The following is a 13,317-nucleotide window of genomic DNA, read 5'->3' as shown; positions in this document are numbered from 1 at the left end:
TAGTGAAAATGGCCATACTTCCAAAACTACTATATAGATTTAATACAATGCCAATTGAAATTACAACAATGTACTTCACAGAACTAGAGAAAACAATCCAAAAATTCATTTGGAACCAGAAGAGACCTAGAATAGCAAAAGCAATTCTAAGCCACAGGGACATGGCAGGAGGTATCACAACCCCCAACTTGAAACTATACTACAAAGCTATTGTGATAAAAAAAAAAAATAGCATGGTACTGGCAAAGAAACAGACCCAAGGGAATAGATTAGAAGATGCAAAAACAACTCCAGACATACTCAGCCACCTCATCTTTCACAGAGGAGCCTACCACCCTCGTTGGAGGAAAGATAGCCTATTTAATAAATGGTGTTGGAAAAACTGGATTTCAACTTGCTAAAGATTAAAACTTGAACCATATCTATCACCATGCACTAAACTAAGATTGAAGTGGATTAAAGATCTAAATATTAAGACAGAAACACTAAATTTGCTGGACGATAACTTAGGTAGAACTCTTGAAGACATTGGTATAGGAAAAGATTTTATGAACAAAACCTCAGTGGCACAGGAACTTGCACAAAGAATCAACAAGTGGGATCCCATCTTATTAAAAAGCTTCGGCACTGCAAGAGAAACCACCAACAGAGCTAAGAGACAACCTACAATGTGGGAAAAAAATTTTTAGCAGCTATACCACAGACAAAGGACTACTATCTAGAAAATATAAAGAACTGAAAAAAATCAGACCCCCCAAATTCAAAGACCCAATTCAAAAATGGGCATCTGAAATGAACAGACATTTCTCAGACAAAGAAGTAAAAGCAGCAAACAAATATATGAAAAAAATGTTCAATATCACCGGTCATTTGAGAGATGCAGATGAAAGCAACACTGAGATTCCACCTCACCCCAGAAAGAATGGCTGCTCTCAAGAAATCAACCAAAAACAAATGCTGGCAGGGGTATGGGGGAAAAGGAACCCTTCTCCGTTGTTGGTGGGGGTGCACACTGGTGCAACCACTGTGGAAATCACCGTGGAGATACCTCAAAGAACTAGGACTACAGGTCCCATTTGACCCAGCTATTCCCCTACTGGCTTTTTTCCCAAAAGAATTAAAAGAATCATACCACAGGTATATATGTGCAGCCATGTTTATAGCGGCACAGTTTGTAATAGCTAAAGCTTGGAAACAGTCCAAGTGCCCATCAACTGGAAACTGGATAAAGAAGATGTGGTATTTTTATAAAATGGAGTACTACTGAGCCATAAAGAATGAGAAACTAGAGACATTTATAGCTAAATGCATGCATGTTGGAGCCATACTCTTAAGTGAAATAAATAGGACACACATGTGTAAATACCAAATAGTTTCTGTAACATAAGAAACTGAAAGTGTAAATAAGGATTAAAACAAATAATTGATAATTTGAAATAGGAAGAAAAGGTTCAAAGGGGTAGGGGAAGTGTGAGGGGAAGGTGAAAGGAAAGAAGGGAAAGGAAAAATTATAAGAAAAGAAAAAAATGGAAACGAAGTCTATGTAAATAGGGAAGGGTGGAGGGGGGGAAGGGCGCACAGGTAATGGGGGAAAAATAAGAATCAAGATACATCATGTACAGGTACAAGCACCCAATGATAAATGTAAACGTATTGTACACCTAAAATGTACCAATAAAAGAATTTAAGCAAAAAAAAATTAATGAAATGAAGAGGTGATTCTTCAAAGAATAAGCAAAATAAACAAATCATTAGATGTGCTCCCTTCCGCAGCACGTGTACTAAACAAATCTTAGCCAATCTACCTTCTCCAAAAAAGGAAAGAAAAGACTGATATCAATACAATTAGAAATAAAAAGGCAATATTACAACAGACGGCACCAGGATCCAGAAGATTATTGATAACTACTTTGAAAATCTGTATTCCAACAAACTGGAGAAAACATTAGAAATGGACAGATTCAGTAGCAGGCCGGGCGGCATAGTGGGCCACAGCTGGGGGCAGGAGTCTGGGAGAGCCCAGCAAGCACCCCCACCCCAGCCCCAGCATGGGCTCGATGGGGCAGCCTTGGCAGGCACCACGCACGGAGCACTGAGGGTCTCCCATGGGATTGCTGGGACCCTGTTGTGTGAGATGGCACTGTGTGCAAAAAGCACCCCAGTTAATCCCACAGATCTCTTCCCTGTCCTGGTTCACCACCATTGTGCCTTTGGTTCTGGTCCTCACCATCTCAGCTGTTAAAGATGCTACTGATGACTACTTCCGACACAAGACTGATTATCAGGTGAACAACTGTCAGTCTCAGCCTCCAGCTGGAGCAGTGGATGAATGCCTGTGTTGGTGACATTATCATGCTTGAAAATAACCAGTTTGTGGCCAGGGATCTCCTGCTCCTGTCCAGCAGCGAGCCCCACGGGCTGTGTTACACAGAGACGGCAGAGCTCGATGGAGAGACCAACATGAAAGTGCACCAGGCGATCCTCGTCACCTCGGAGCTGGGCGACATCGCAAGCTTGCCAAATTCAATGGTGAAGTGATCTGTGAACTCCCCAATAACAAACTGGACAAATTCGGTGGAACCCTCTACTGGAAGGAGAACAAGTTCCCCCTGAGCAACTAGAACATGCTGCTGCATGGCTGCATGCTGCGGAACACTGAGTGGTGCTTCAGGCTGGTCATCTTCCTGGATTTTTGGATTCCTGGTCTGCATGGGGGTGATCCTTGCCATTGGCAATGCCATCTGGGAGCATGAGGTTGGGATGTGCTTCCAGGTCTACCTGCCCTGGGACAAGGCGATTGACAGTGCCTTTTTCTCCGGCTTCCTTTCCTTCTGGTCCTATATCATCATCCTCAACGCCGTCATGCCCATCCCACTGTATGTCAGTGTGGAGGTCATCCGGCTGGGCCACAACTACTTCATCACCTGGGACAAGGAGATGTTCTGCGTGGAGAAGCGCAAGCCCGTGGAGGTCCGCACCACCACCCTGAACGAGGAGCTGGGCCAGGTGGGGTACATCTTCTCTGACGAGACGGGCACCCTCACGCAGAACATCATGGTCTTCAACAAGTGCCCCATCAGTGGCCGCAGCTACAGTGACGTGTTTGATGTCCTGGAACACAAAGCTGAATTGGGAGAGAGACCCCGAGCCTGTGGACTTCTCCTTTAATCCTCTGGCAGACAAGAAGTTCTTGTTTTGGGACCCCAGCCTCATGGAGGCTGTCAAGATGGGGGACACCCATGAGCACGAGTTCTTTCACCTCCTTTCTCAGAGTCACACTGTCATGTCGGAAGAAAAGAGCGAAAGAGAGCTGCAGTACAAAGCCCAGTCTCCACACGAGGGTGCCCTGGTCACTGAAGCCAGGAACTTCGGTTTCGTGTTCCACTGTCGCACCCCCGAAACCATCATGGTCCATGAGATGGACATAGCCATCGCCTACCTGCTGGATAGACTCCACCGCTCCAGCCAGGAGCTGCTCGGCCCCACCACGGACCACCTGAATGAGTATGCAGGGGAAGGGCAGAGGACCCTGGTTCTGGCCTACAAGGATCTGGATGAAGAATACTACAAGGAATGGACTGAGAGGCGACCGCAGGCCAGCCTGGCTCAGGACAGCCGGGAAGACAGGCCGGCCAGTGTCTGCAAGGAGCTCGAGAGCGACACGATGCTGCTGGGTATGACAGCCATTGAGGACAAGCTTCAGCGGGGGGTTCCAGAGACCACCACCCTCCTCACCCTGGCCATCATCAAGTTTGGGGTGCTGACTGGAGACAAGCAAGAGACGACCGTGAACATTGGCTACTCCTGCAAGATGCCGACAGACGACACGACAGAGGTGTTCATAGTCACTGGCCACACTGTCTTGGAGGTGCGAGAAGAACTCAGAAAAGCCCGGGAAAAGATGCTGGACTCATCCCACGCCATAGGCAATGGCTCCTCCTACCGGGAGAAACTGTCTTCCTCCAAGCTGGCTTCTGCCCTGGAGGCTGTCGCCGGGGAATACGCCCTTGCTGTTAATGGTCACAGCCTGGCCCACGCGCTGGAGCCAGACATGGAGCTGGAGTTTCTGGAGACGGTGTGTGCCTGCAAAGAAGGCTCAAGGGGTGGAACTGGTGAAGATGTACAAGAAGGCCGTGACACCTGCCATTGGGGGCGGGGCCAATGACGTCAGCATGATCGAAATGGCTCACATCGGTGTGGGCATCAGCGGGCAGGAAGGGATCCGGGCTGTCCTGGCCTCCGATTACTCCTTCTCACGGTTCAAGTTCCTGCAGCGCCTCCTGCTGGTGCACGGGCGCTGGTCCTACCTGCGCATGTGCAAATTCCTTTGCTACTTCTACAAGAACTTCGCTTTCACCATGGTCCACTTCTGGTTGGGCTTCTTCTGCGGCTTCTCGGCCCAGACCGTGTATGACCAGCATTTTATCACCCTCTATAACATTGTGTACACCTCCCTTCCGGTCCTGGCTGTGGGGGTCTTTGCTCAGGACGTCCCGGAGCAGCGGAGCATGGAGTACCCCAAGCTGTACGAGCCAGGCCAGCTGAATCTCCTCTTCAACAAGCAGGAGTTCTACATCTGCATCGCCCATGGCATCTACACGTCCGTGCTCATGTTCTTCATCCCCTACGGGGTGTTCGCGGAGGCCACCCAGTATGACGGCACCCAGCTGGCCGACTACCAGCCCTTTGCGGTCACTGTGGCCACATCCCTGGTCATCATGGTCAGCGTGCAGGTCCACTACACCCAGCTGGTGAGGAAGAAGCAGAAAGCGCAGCACCGCTGCATACGCCAGGTGGGCCGCACAGGGTCCTGGCGCACAGGCTATGCCTTCTCCCACCAGGAGGGCTTTGGGGAGCTCATCATGTTGGGCAAGAACATGCAGCTTAGCTCCCTGGAGCTCTCCAGCTTCACCACGAGCCCCAGCTGTAGCTGGATCGAGAGCCTGCACAGGAAGAAGAGCGACAGCGCCAGAAGCCCCGGTGGCGGGACTGAGAAGCCCCTCAAGGGGTGATGACCAGACCCGGCACCCTGTGCGGGCACTCGGGCCGGCCTGAGGAACAGGCTCGGACCTGGTGTCCTCACGCCTGGCCCTGCCACGGGGTGGTGGAGGGGCCCGGGCAGAGCAGGGGCTCAGGCGTGGGCGCGCAGCCCTGTGGGAAGCAGCTGTGGAACCCGAACAAGGAAAACTGAGATTGCGTCTACCCCCGCCTGGCCGGGAGCCCACAGGGAGACTCTACTGTTATTTTTTTGCTGCCACTCCCCAGAGGGGCCCTCGAACCCCTGTTCCTGAATTACACAAGAATGTACCATGCCGGGAAGCCAGAGACCTGCTGGGGCTTCGGGCTCCTCACATTGTCTGTCTCCTTGATTTGTGTTTGGATCCAGCTTGGTTTTGCCTTTTTTTTTTTTTTTTTGGTAGAGAAGTTTATGTGACTTTTCTGTTGGGTTGGTGTCTTACCTCAAGGGAAGAGGGGACTGGCACCCACTGGGAGCCCTACCTGCTGGGATGGTTCCCTCGTGGGACCGGGGCTACCAGCCCTCGAGGCGCTGTCAGCTGAGTGGGAGAGTATAGGGCTTCAGTCCTCACCCTCCTCACCTTGATCTCCAAGTGTTCCCTCCCCAGTGCGAGCACGTATCAGTTCCTGATCCAGTAAGTCCTGCTGTACTGGGCTGGAGCCTGGACAGTGGCTCTGTCACTCTCAGTGAAAGCCAAGTGTGAGGTTTAGTCAAGGGGGAGGTGATTTTCTTTCATTTTAAGTCGAGTCCCAAGTTCATTAGATCCCTTCTCTCCTCTTAGGTGGCACCCTAGAACCCTGAGGTGGAGGGGTGGGACAAGAAGCAGACCCATGGAGGGACTGGAAGGGAAGGCTGACACCCTGTTCCGCCTCCCTGTGGACAAGGTCCTACACTTGTCCAGTGCCCGGGAGGAGCTGGCAGAGCCTCGTCCAAGCTGAGGAGGAGGAGGAGGGCAAAACAGGGCCTCTCAGAGCCTGGTCACAGCCTGGAGCTGTTCCCCATTCAGGCGTTTCCCAAGGTAGCTGCTACCTAATCAGCCTGCGAAGAACAGTCCTCTTGGTCAGCTGGGGTGGAGCTGGGGTTGGTGCAGGGACCTTGCTGGGCGGTAGGGAGAGGGGCCAAGGAGATGGAGTGAGGGGGAGGGGAGGATGACAAGGAAGTCTTGGCAGGAAACTCCTTTGGCCACAGTTTACAAACTGAGTATCATGTCTGTCTGTGTGTCTCTCAAGGTGAGAGTCTGATTTTTATATCAAAGAGGAAATGATTTTTTTCATATTTGGTTTGTCTATATTATATATATATATACAGTTATATTTTTTTTTGGTTCTCATTTTTTAGGGAGGAAGGAAAGTACTAAGTTGCATTGAGCTGTAATTAAGGAACATTCTTTATAATTTATGATACATTTCTATACTTGCAAAAATTATATCACTTTATGGATATCAAAGAAAAATACCTTTTTATAAAGAAATGGACAGATTCCTAGATAGATGCGAATTACCAAAACTGAACCAAGAAGATATAAAACCCCTGAATAATCCAATAACAGGCAATAAAATTAAGGTAGTAATAAAATCTACCAACTATTAAAATCTCAGGACCCAGTGAATTCACCACTGACTTCTACAAGAACTACAATCTTCTAATGCCAATACTCCTCAAACTCTTTAATGAAATTGAAAGGAAAGAAGTAGTGCCCAACTCATGCCTTGATGCTAGCATTACCTTAATTCCAAAACCAGACAAGGGCTCAACTGAAAAAGAAAACCACAGGCCAATTTCTTTAATGAATATAGATGCAAAAATCCTCAACAAGATACTGGCAAACAGAATATAATAAATCATCAAAAAGATCGTACATCATTACCATGTAAGCTTCTTCCCAGGGTTGCAAGGATGATTCAACATACACAAATCAGTAAATGTAATATATCACATAAACCAAAGCATGGACAAAATCACATGATCATCTCAACAGATGCAAAAAAAGTCTCTGACAACAACCAACATCCATTCATGATAAAAACTCTAAACAAAATAAGTATAGAAGTATGTTACCTCAATCGGATAAAAGCCATCTATGACAAACCTACTGCCAGCATCACATTAAATGGGGGAAAACTAAAAGCTTTTCCTCTACAACTAATAACAAGACAAGGATGTCCATTATCACCAATCTTCTTTAATATAGTACTTGAAACTTTAGCAAAGGATATCAGGCAAGATAAAGAAATAAAACAGATACATGTAAGAGAGGAAAAAGTCAAACTATCTTTATTCAGATGACATGATTCTATGCATAGAAGACCCAAAATATTCTACCAAAAGACTCTTAGAAAATCAACAAGGTAACAGGTTACAAAATCAACATACAAAAATCAATAACATTTCTGGAGCCAATAATGAACCCATCAAGAATGAAATTAGGAAAACAATACCATTCTCAATAGTTTCAACAAAATTAAATACTTAGGGATTAACCTAATGAAAACCTCTATAATGAAAAAGAAGATTGAAAAGGATATCAGAAAATGTTCCTGGGTAGGCAGAACAATTATTGTCAAAATGGCCATACTTCCAAAACTGATATACACATTTAATGCAATCCCAATTGAAATACAACAGCATTCCTCAAAGAACTCAAGAAAACAATCCTAAAATTTATATGGAACCAGAAGAGACCTAAAATAGCAAAAGCAATCCTGAGCAACTGGGGCAAAGCAGAAGGCATCAAAATCCCAAATTTCAAGTTATATTACAAAGCCACAGTGATTAAAAAAAAAAAAACAGTGTGGTAAGGGTACAAAAACAGACATATGAATCAATAAAACAGAATAGAAGATGCAAAAACAATCCCAGCTACACTCAGCTATCTGACAAAGGTGTCGAAAACATACACTGGAGGAAAGATATAGCTCTTTGACAAATGGTGCCAGGAAAACTAGCTATATACATGCAGAAGATTGAATGAATCTAGACCTATATCTCTTACCATGTACTAACCCAAAATCAAAATGGATTGAAGATCTAAATGTTAAAACAGAAACAATCTGTTGGAGGATAAAACAGGTAAAACTCTTAAAGACATAGGCAAGGACTTTCTCAACAGAGCCCCAGTTGCACAGGAAGTAACAGCAAGAATCAACAAATGAGATCATATCAGATTACAAAGCTTCTGCACAGCAGAGTGAAGAGACAACCTATGAAATCAGAAAATATTCTGTCAGCTACTTCACAGACAGAGGGCTAATATCTAGAATATATATTTTAAAAACTCAAAAAATCAGATCTCCTAAAATAAAAGACCCAATGAAAAAATAGCAGAAATTAATAGATACATCTCAGAAGAAGTACAGATGGCCAATAAATATATGAAAAAATGTTCAGCATTGCTGGTCATTAAAGAAATGCAAATTAAAACAACCCTGAAATTCCATCTTACTCCAGAAAGAATGGCTATCATGAAGAAATCAAAGAATAACAAATACTTGTGCTCGCTTCGGCAGCACATATACTAAAATAACAAATACTAGTGAGGTGGCAGAGAAAAAGGAACCTTTCTATATTGCTGGTGAAAGTGTAAAGTAGTACCACTATTGGAATCAGTATGAATATTTAAATTTAAATAGACAATGTGAGAGGTTGCGGGAAGATGGAGTCAAAATCAATGATCTAAGAGAAACATTAATTAACCATACCTTAGGAAACAACCATTGGTGTGAGAGAACCTAATGTGAAATGGTAAGATACTACAGAAGTAAATGCAATAACTAACACACATAAGCTCTGGCAAACACATATGGATCCCCACACACTCATGACTCTATGAAAAGGAAGCACCAAAACTCAGTATGATAGTCCTCTTTAGGACCCTAAATTAAGGTCAGATTATATTTCCTCCATTCAGACAGGAGAAACTTCAGAGAGCTGGTAGGGGCTGAGCTCCATTCCTCTGTAGTTCTGGCTGGGAACTTGGGTAAGTTGGGCAGTATTTGAATTAATTCTGAATAACTGACTTAAGGTCTTTCATACCTGGGAGTGAGAGGGCCATTGAATCCTAAGTCCATGAAGTCTGCCACTTGTTCCATCTGCTGGTAGGTCGGGAGGGTGAGCCAACCCTACCATGCCAGTACACACTCCTAGAGGCCTGGCTGGCCAGTGACCGTGACACTGTCTTCACTTTGACTCTCTCCAAGCGGACTGGGGAGGAGATGAGAACACAAGGATGCATTGGTGCCCTCCTTGCTCTCGTTTGCTTCCTAGGAATGAGGTGAAAGGTTTGCTTCACCACAAACTCTCACAATGATGTGCTGCTTCACCACAGGCCCCCCAAAATGGCACCAACCAATCAGAGATGGAAACCTCCAAAACTCTTCATCAAAATAAAACTTTGCTCTTTGTAAGTTAATTACCTCAAGTATTCATAGCATTGAGAAGCTAACACTGACATATTAGAAAGAAATGAAAACAACCCAACTTTAAATGATGCAAATATAACCTTGATACCATAATCTGACAAAACCAAAATAAACTCATCTCACTAATGACCATAGTTTCAAATTCCTGAACAAACATTTAGCAAATTGTATTCTGTAATGTGTTAAAAAGATAACAACTTATGTCATGACCAAAATGAAATTTACCCAAATAATTCAAACTTGATTTAACATTAGAAAATTAATAAGTATAAATCACTACATCAAGAGACAAAGAAAAAACACATGATCCTTTCAATAAATGCAGGAAAATTATCTATTTTATTGAAAATTCACACCTGTTTATAAAAAATTCTCAGCAGATTATGAATGGAAAAGAACTTCCTTAAGCTATTAAAGCAATTAAATACAAAAACCTTAAAGCAAATATTCTCTTTAAGAGTGAAAAATTAGAAGGCATTCTCTTTAGCATACACAAAACTAGGATACCAGTGTCTCTATTTTCTTCATTATCATATTGAAGATCTTAGGGAGTACGACAGAGTGTGTAAATAAATGGTATAAGAACTGAAAATGAAAACAGAAAAGGTCTTTCCTCACAAATTATGACTGTCTTCATAAAAAAACCAAAAGATTGCACAGATAGTTTATTAAAGTTAATAGTATTTAACAAATTACTGGATACCAAACCAGTATGTAAAATCTATTTACATTTCTATCATCTAAATACTCAAAAAATTAATTTTGAGGCAACATTTCACTTATATTTCAGTTGACACATAATTAACAGATGTATGAGCATATCCTCACCTTGTCCATCTATCATTTCTTTGTGACAAGACCATTCAAAAACCTCTCTCCTAGCTCCCTTGGAGTATACAGTACCTTATTAGCTATACTCATGCTATTGTGTTATGGAACAGGAGCACTTATTCCTATCTACTTGTAACTTGGTACCCTTTAACCATCCTCTACCCATCCTTTCCCTTTCTTCTCCTCCCCAATTTCGGAAACCACTATACTATTTATTACTTCCATGCAGTCAGCTTTTTCTGATTCTGCAAACAAGTGAGATAAGATTCCATTTTAAATACTATCCAAAATAGAAAGTACATCAGAATAATTCCAAGGAAAAAAGACAATCTTTCATGGAAAAAAGCATACAAAACTATAGAATAACTAGTGAAAATCTATATAAGTGGAAATACATGGAGATTTACCTCATAAAACATGCATAAATTATTCTTCACCCTCATGCTTCCTTAAGTTGTACCACTTTTTGGACAACTTTTATTAATATAAATATTTTACCCCAAAACACATTAAACAAGTGTTATTTAAATATTACAAGTCAAACAAAAATACACACTTACTTATTCAATGCCTTCTAGGAAATGAATATAATTTGGACCGATTTGAGTTGCACATCATTTGGATTGGAATTTTGTTAATAAAATTGTATGGAATAGAGGTTATAGGGAAATGAGCTGTCCAAAGAGTTTCCTACTTAGCATAACAATAAATTGACTTTTAGGTACATGTAAGTATACAAGTAAAAACTTTAAATTGCATGAAGACTTTGCTTTTTTCAGGGGCCTTTGAGTAGCTATATGAGTGATCCTCAGACATCTTATACTGTAAAGGTCTTTTTCCTGTTGCTTAGCTTTCATTCCTTATTATCCAAACCAAGTTGCCAAAATACCCCAAGTACATTAGATTTGGTAAGACACAAACTTGGAGAAGTTGGTGAAAGTACATGATATGGCATGGGGGTGGGGGGATATGGTGGATTAACTAACGGGTCAATTTAGAATGCTCAGCTGAACTGAGTTAGTGTGGCTCTGGGCATGGAAGACCCACCCAAGGATTGTTGCCAATGGCATAAAAAGAGAACTGGAGAGGATGATCCTGTGCTATTGATTTTCTGGGAAAAACTTGTGGTGGCTGGTTTTCCAGATGCGAATTCGGCTGTTCTCACTGTCAGAGGAGTTCAGGTCCTCACTGTTGCCAGGGGTGGCTACTGTTCTCAAGAGAGCTCTGGTATTTTCCTTGAGCATCACTTCTTGGCTCCAGTGCATCTCTCGGCCTGGTGGCACAGATCCTTCACCCCACTGGGACAGACTTTCTAGCTTCCACCACTGGCCTTTGGCCCTTCCCAGTGCAGATCCTTGATACAGACTTGCATGAGACACTGCCATGGGTTCTAGGCTTCTGACTGGACTAATGGAGGACACTGCCTTGGGCTTTAGGCCTTTAGCTGGACTTGTGTGGGACATGGGATCTAAGCCCTTGGCTAGATTCTTCAGATCTTTAGTATGTAGACAGATCTCTTGCACTCCTCTGCATTTAACTTTTTGGGTAAATATTACAAAATAATCCTATAAATTATGTGTCCTGTATTAAATCTATTCCCTTGTAAATCCTGACTACAATAGGGGACCATTCTGGCAGTTTAAAGGAGGCAGGTCAGATACATTATTAATTTCAAATGTATAGCTGTCTAAGTTTTCCAGGAGTAGAATTTCTGCTGAGAATTGTGGAAGTGAAATAATTCTTTGACATTATGCAGAATTTAAGGGGCAGATAATTCAGTACTGGAATGGTTAGAAAAACAGTGAATTGATCGGGAGAAAGGAGGGACTTTAAATTTGGTAAACAAAATTGTGATACCAAAGAGATAGGGAAGATGGGGGTTAGGAAGGGACCGAGTCATCAAATATGTATACTTCATTGGGAAGACCTTTATTCCCTCTATTTCCCACCTCATCAGAGCTGTTAGTAGGGGCCTGGCACAGAGCGAGTGCTCAGTTAATTGTCACTGTTGGGATGAACATACATACTATAATAACATAAGAAAATGTTTAATTGAGGACAAAAAATGGTAATTAACTCAACAGAAAACATCACAAGAACTTCAATTAAAACAAAATTGAGAAATAAGTGGATGAGTTAAAAAGTTTCCCAGATTTGAAGCTGTGGGAACAGGATCATATTTGCCAGGTCCTGCTTATCTATAAAGTCATCTACTCGAGGAAACATAAATTCTCTAGGAAAACATGGACTGTGATATGCCTTCCAGGGCCACTTGCCATGAACCTGTCCTCACAAGGGAGCCTTGGAAAGAACTGGTATAAGACCATCCCCAGGGAGACAGTTGGAATGGTCAGGCCTCAAGAACAGATAGTTGGCCTTATTACAGTTGGCTCCCAACAGTAACAAGTAGAGAGCTAGTGCCTGCAAGAGTAAGTGTGTGTGTGTGTGTGTGTGTGTGTGTGTGCAATTTAGAGAAATGGAAAAAGAAAATAGTTAAAGGAGCCCATACTCATACACACAGCCTATAAATGAGCTGCTGGTTCAGAGCAAAACCACTGCATCCTCACTCTGCACTTTTGGGTTCCTCTTCTGAGCCTGACCAGCACAGCCAATGTCCTCATCAGTGTGTGCCAAAGCCCTTGGACAAGGTCAGTGAATAAACGCTTCTATGGTGAAAGCTGGCCCTGCCTCTGTGAGGATCCCCAGAAGTGAACACTCCCCGGCTCCTGTAGTGACTATCTGTTCAAATCAGACAGAGGCTCTGCCCACAGTGGCCATGGGGGAGATGGGTCAGATTTTCACCCTATGAACCTCCCCCTTGCTCACTTTCTCCCTCTCCAGCAGTGTAGCCCTGTTTCGGTTGTCTTCACTCTCCCTGCTTGGTCACTTCGTCCCCTGTGTTTCTCCTCTGTGTTTCCATCAGGATCTCAGTCTTCCCACTTGCCCTGCTGGATCTGCCTGAGGGGCAGGGGTTTTGCATGTGACTGAGGACCAGCCAGACTGGACAAAGGCTCAAAGGCTGGGTGGGGGAGAGACACCAGGCTGATTTCC

General features: G+C 43.7%; 1 long non-coding RNA gene and 1 pseudogene across 1 annotated transcript in view; one reads left to right on the top strand and one right to left on the bottom strand.

The window, feature by feature from the left end:
* LOC147821508 (uncharacterized) overlaps positions 1-13,317 on the bottom strand; it is a 60,238-nt gene that overhangs the window by 26,632 nt on the left and 20,289 nt on the right. The window lies entirely within an intron of this gene.
* LOC101713064 (phospholipid-transporting ATPase ID pseudogene) lies at positions 2,103-5,012 on the top strand (annotated as a pseudogene).

This window comes from Heterocephalus glaber, unplaced genomic scaffold, assembly GCF_053883595.1.
Source record: "Heterocephalus glaber isolate CG9 unplaced genomic scaffold, H.glaber_assembly_v1.0 deba00001733, whole genome shotgun sequence".
In the NCBI taxonomy this organism is placed as follows: Eukaryota; Metazoa; Chordata; class Mammalia; order Rodentia; family Bathyergidae; genus Heterocephalus; species Heterocephalus glaber.
The sequence above is the reverse complement of the archived record's forward strand: the minus strand, read 5'-3'. Positions and strand labels throughout refer to the sequence as shown.